The sequence below is a fragment of the Sinocyclocheilus anshuiensis genome, unplaced genomic scaffold (genome assembly GCF_001515605.1).
Source record: "Sinocyclocheilus anshuiensis isolate Anshui unplaced genomic scaffold, SAMN03320099.WGS_v1.1 scaffold179, whole genome shotgun sequence".
Taxonomy (NCBI): domain Eukaryota; kingdom Metazoa; phylum Chordata; class Actinopteri; order Cypriniformes; family Cyprinidae; genus Sinocyclocheilus; species Sinocyclocheilus anshuiensis.
Window position 1 is genome coordinate 946710 of NW_015549577.1, and position 5757 is coordinate 952466.

General features: G+C 38.9%; 1 protein-coding gene across 10 annotated transcripts in view; it reads right to left on the reverse strand.

The window, feature by feature from the left end:
- Nucleotides 1–4577, reverse strand: part of pcbp3 (poly(rC) binding protein 3) — a 73229-nt gene extending 68652 nt beyond the window's left edge. For 6 of the 10 annotated variants that reach the window (XM_016445640.1, XM_016445644.1, XM_016445635.1 and 3 more), the window contains exon 1: nucleotides 4317–4576. The gene's annotated coding sequence lies outside the window, so the exon portion shown is untranslated. Of the gene's footprint in view, nucleotides 1–4316 lie in introns of all 10 variants that reach the window. The other 4 variants (XM_016445641.1, XM_016445638.1, XM_016445637.1 and 1 more) reach the window with 1 other exon arrangement.
- Between the last annotated feature and the right edge of the window lie 1180 nt (nucleotides 4578–5757).

A 5757-nucleotide genomic window follows, 5' to 3' on the forward strand; every position in this document is an offset into this window, starting at 1 on the left:
GCATTGGCTCGTTTAGTTTACACTCGAAGTAGATTGGTCTCTCTAAGCGAGATCCCAATTCGTCGGTCATCCGACGTGACGTCGAGAGTGACCGACTGAAAGGGAACTACAAATTAAATAAATTAATTATTAATGATATAACAATTAAATAATAATGCATTAAATATTTAGAAATATTTTTTTATTTAAATTAAAAACTACATTTTTAAGTTTTATCTTTAACTGTAGAAGCTGCTAAATGTATTCAGCCAACAGACTTGTTGCTGCTGTAGTTTTGCTACTCTGAATTTAGTCTGAATCACTTCATGCACAGCTCTGTTTTTGACATCGACTCGTCAGATGTTTTGTTGCGTCCGTTGCTTTACCACTGTCAATCATAGCAATAACTCGCAGCACAATTTAGCGGATTCACTCGCTTAAATTTTTACACTCGCGTTTGTCATTCCTGAAACTGTATACGTACACGTTTGGTCCTCTTAGACAAACAAAACATTTCTTCAAATTGTGAATGGATTATGTAGAGAAACAGAGCAAAATGTGCTCCCCTTATAGCACAGCTGATTTTGACAGTTGACCAGAAATGCCCGAGCTGGCTCATCTAAAACCAGGAAGTAACCATGCATACAGTATAGTCAATTAATTTGCAACTCAAGCACAACTTGAGTCCAAGTCTCAGACTAGAATTTCTATCTCTGCCATATAGAAGCATAGAGAGCAGCACACGGTAGGCTAACTATGTGTATTCAGTGTATAGCTTGGACTCTATGACTGATTAAATTGGATCACTGTCAGATTAACAACAGGGTGACCTGACTTAATCAAACAGCCTGCTGCATCAGAAGCTTACATGACCCACAGATCTACGAATTCAAACAAGCCTGCAATGTTTCCCTAACCTTTTCTAGAACATCTCCACTACATCACTGGAAACAATAAAAATAGCCGCACCACCCAGTCAAGCATTAAGAACGGCGGCAGCGGGGGGGTCCAGGGCCGGTTCAACTCACTCCTTCCCCATCCCCCCTGAGTTTCCTGGGTCCTGATTGATCTCACGGCCCATCGGCGGGTTAAATTACACTGCATAGTGGCTTTGCGGAGAGACAAAGGGCCCAGAATTTCACAGGCCATAATTCTTTCCGGGCCTTAACTTTGAAAAGGTGCACCATTCAATTTCAGCCCTCAGTAACACTTTGCATTCACTTATGAGTTATGACACAGCCATAACTGTGTACCAATCAGACCAAAGGGAGGATGGGGAGGGGGTAAAAAAAAAACTCTCTGTCAGCACCAAGCATCAGTTATAGCGAAATTTAATACAGTAAATAAAAGCGGCTCATCTTCTGGCTGAAGCTAAAGACGAGCTTGCTTCTTTCCACATTCTACTTGCAGAAAGCATTGAAGTAAAGTCGGGTATGAAATGATTTACATGTACATTCATGTTTGGATCTCAGTCCAAAGTGACATCCAGGCTCCCATAGCTTCCTGGCACATAGGGAATGGAGAGGAAGCCCAGGGAATGGCAGAGGCCTTTTGATACTGCAACTCTGCCGAACCAGCAACTCGGAAGCCAGGACAGCATGAGATCCGGAGAGAAAAAAAAAACAGTCAAAGCACAAAAAGACCAGCTGCTTCCAGATCATGGGCGTCAGCGGAAAAAAATGGAAATAGGCCAACAAGGCAGCAAAGGAATAATGGTGTTAATTAAGACACCTGTTCTTCTCTGAATTCACTCACCTAAACAACGCTTTCAATAATGCCAGAAAAATGTGCTCTACATTTCAAAACGGTTTAATAAAGAGAATATATACAGGTATATTGTGCTTGTAAAAAGAGCAAGCATTGGGAATGTAATGCTGTTAATCAGATCGATTGGAAATGTCTTTACTATTGGCCAACCGCTAAAGTGCTGGAGACAAGTTCAAGATCTGTCAAACCATGGGCCGGTATTGATGTTTGCACCACTTCAATCTCACGCAGCACCCGTTCAAATCAAAGCACTGAACTGAACAGCATTTTGTCTGCTGTACTCTGTAGATTCAAATCTGAAATATACTCTATGCAAGTATATTAACACTAATGCTTCTAGCTACTCGATTTCACGCATCAATGAATGAATCCTGGAATGCAAGTCCAAACTTCTACAGTCAGTTTTCTCCTTCAGGTCAACAACTGTCATGATGGAGCAATAGTTTCTTATAAGAGAATCTTATAGACATATTAACAACTCTTTGTGTTCTCAAGGATTACAATACAAGGATTAAAAATACAGTTTAAAGGGATTTAGCACCCAAAAATGAAAATTCTGTCATTTACTTACCGTCTTGACGTTTCAAATCTGTTTGAATTTGAATTTGAAAAATATTGCTAAGCAAACAGTTTTGGTTACCATTGACTTCCATTGTATGACAAAAAAAAAACACTTAGACATATCTCAAAATATCTTCTTCTATGTTCTACAGTAGAAAGTCAGTCATACAGGTTTGAAATAGCGTGAAGTTGAGTAAATGATGACGGAATTTTCATTATGCTTTAAATAACTCCTTTTTGGATACTAAGGTTTATTACTGCCAGATTTGCGCAAACATATATGTTAAATGAAAAAAGTGTAATGGCACATTCAAGTCATGTCGGATAGATTATATTAAGGAGTTGATAGCATGTGAATGGCACCACAAAGTCCTAATTATGAGTGGGGAGATTGAATTTTCTTTGAGCCCAGAGTTTCTGAGTTGGGGGTGTGAAAGTGAGAAAACTTTGTAGTTGATGGTAAATTTGTTAAATGTATACAATTATTTTTTATTTACAATAAAACTAGCTAAGCTGCATGTACAAAGTACCATTGTTTTGCGCAATTATGAATATTTAACAATTCCATTTACAGCACCTTCATATATTCAGTGAAGTAAAAACATCTGATATGCATTCTTCATTTTGTAGAAGTAGAGTTAAAAAACCTTGCTGTATTTTTTGTAGAAAAGGTACATCGCCATCTTGTTCTGACCAATGTGATTTGAATGTATCTGACATCGTAATTACAACTTCCCCACTCATAAACTTCCAAGGAGGACTTGAACGCACAGTATTTTTTTTGCCCCACTAATTTCAACGAACACTGAATGTTTATAAATGCTTCCTCAAACTATTGGTGGGATCAACAAATCATGCTGCCAAAAACTGAATGAATGTTGGGCTGAGCAAAGTTAAAAGTGCAACATTTACACTTTTTTCAGAAAAATCAAACTAAAAAGGGGCTACTGGTGAAAAAAAATATTTGAGAATTTTTAACATTTTTATTAGGGATGCACTGATACCACTTTTTCCAGTACTCGCCCGATACCGATACTTTTATTTTTGGTACTTGCCGATACCGAGTACCAATACCGATATTTTTATTGCATTTGTACATTTTTTAAATATTGGGTATAGAAACCAAAAGGGTATGTATAATATGAGTTAGTCATTTATCAAATAGATACAGTCAAACCAAAATTTATTCAGACACCTTCAACATTTCTCACATTATCATGTACAGGAGACCAGTATCGGGCCCGATACCGATACCAGCATAGGTATCGGTGCATCCCTAATTTTTATGTATTTTTAAAAGTTTAAAAAGCATTTACAACAGCGCCACAAACTTAAAACGATTATGCTTAAGTTTGTGGCCCTGTTGTAAATACTTTTAAAATTTTCAAAAATACAAAAAAATTATGCTAAAATCCTTTTTTCTACAAAAATACAAGCACTTGCATTGTGCGTGAATTATGTTTCTGACCATATTAAATGTTTGAATTAACCGTGAATACCTTGTTTAGTCCAGTAGTTACATCATGACATTCGTAATCCTAGATCCACAAAACCATCTGTAAGTTTCCTCAAAACACCGCAGCATTAAACAATTCTGACACACAGAAAATAAACTGCTGCAGGGGTCAAGGACAACACAGAGGAAGCGTGTCAAGCTAAAGTACACACTCGGTTCGCGGCGCGGAGCATCGGTTTTCCAGCGTATCCATAGCTGGTGGGCAATACATCGCTTCAGATAAAGTCTTAGATAGAGAAAGTGGTAAGCACTCTGTGTGAACCGAGTTTGGGCTCGAAAACAGTGACCTCACAGATTCTAATCCCTCATCTCTCTTTGCACGCTTTCCTCTGAGACGAACTGCCAGAGGGGAAAACTTGAAAGCTAAAGAGAGTGAGGGAGGGTGCGTGAGAAAGAGCGTGTGAGAAACAATGACAAAATGACATGCAAAGAGGAAAGAGTGTAGAGAAGCGGGGAAAAAGCACAACAAAGTCACATTTAGGTGCTGGCTTACCTGCACACAGTTCAGAAGACGGGACGGTGAAGTGAGGATAGTCAAAGGGGTTGTGGGATGAGGGTCCGGGCAGGTTGATCCAGCCGCTGACGGGTGGTCCGGGAGGGAGGAAGGAAGGATGGAGTGGCAGGGAGCAGGGAGACGGGGAGGCCAAAGGGGGGATATGAAGCACTAGTCCTCTTTCTTTCCCTCTTTATCCCTCTGGCACAGAGGCATAGAGGCAGACACCAGTACCTGCAGCCACTCAGATAATAGGAGAGAAAAGAGTGCTCACATCCACACACGCTCCAGCACAGGGAGGAAAGAGAGAATGCCCCTCCCACTCCTTCCCAGGACCCAATCGTACACACACTTCACTGGCAACGAATGGGAGCGCAGGCAGCCGGTGCCATGCCCTAGCCAATAAGTGCAATTGCTCATATCCAGTTGGAATAATTAGTCCGAGAGCAGAGCGGAGCGGCTTCCCTTCTGAAGGACAGACAAACGGGCGCACTTACCCAATAAGTGTGATTTAAGACCGCAACCGACATTAGAGTAATTCGATTGTGCCGCACTTAACCTAGCAGAATAACGCTGCATGCTCCACTGCAGAACTGGCAGAGGCGCAGGCTACACGGGAAGGGATTCGGAAAGGTGCAATGATGTTAAGCAGGCAGAAATCATGCGTATAGAGAAGGAGAAGGAATAACTTTTAACACGGTGATCAATGTGCATGATTATCACACTGTAACACTTTCAGGCTTGGCGCTGTGTCCCATTATTTATAATCCGGGACAGAAACAAAGAAAAAAAAAACTTAGTATCAAAAAATTCCAAATGAAATTCTACATTTTGGCCAAAAAACATCATAAATTCCTGCTATTTTTTTAATATTATTATTATTTATTTACAAACCAAACAAAAAATAACCGCACACTTCAGTGCACCTGAATGTCACACAATGTCCTGCACCTGAGCCTTCGGGGGGTTTTTTTGTTTTTGTATTTTTGACTTATCTTGACTGTATTTTCTTATTTATTTACACCATCTGACAGTTCTTAATATGCATTTTTAGGTCTGGTTATGCGTATTATCACATACTGTAAAATATGAGTTCATTTTATGAACTTATTAAATACAATTACATATATTCACTACCGTTCATAAGTTTGGGGTACAATTTTTTTGAATGAATGACATTAATGCTTTTATTCTGCAAGGATGCATGCATTTGATCAGTAACATTGTTTAATATTACAAAAGATATCTATTTCAAATAAATGCTGTTCTTTTCATTTTTCCATTTATTAAAGAATATTATATTAAAGAAAAAATCATGGTTTCCACAAAAATATTAAAAAGCAACATAATAATAATAATAATAATAATAAAAGTTTCTTGAGGACCAAATCAGCACATTAGAACGATTTCTGAAGGATCATGTGACACTGAAGACTAGAGT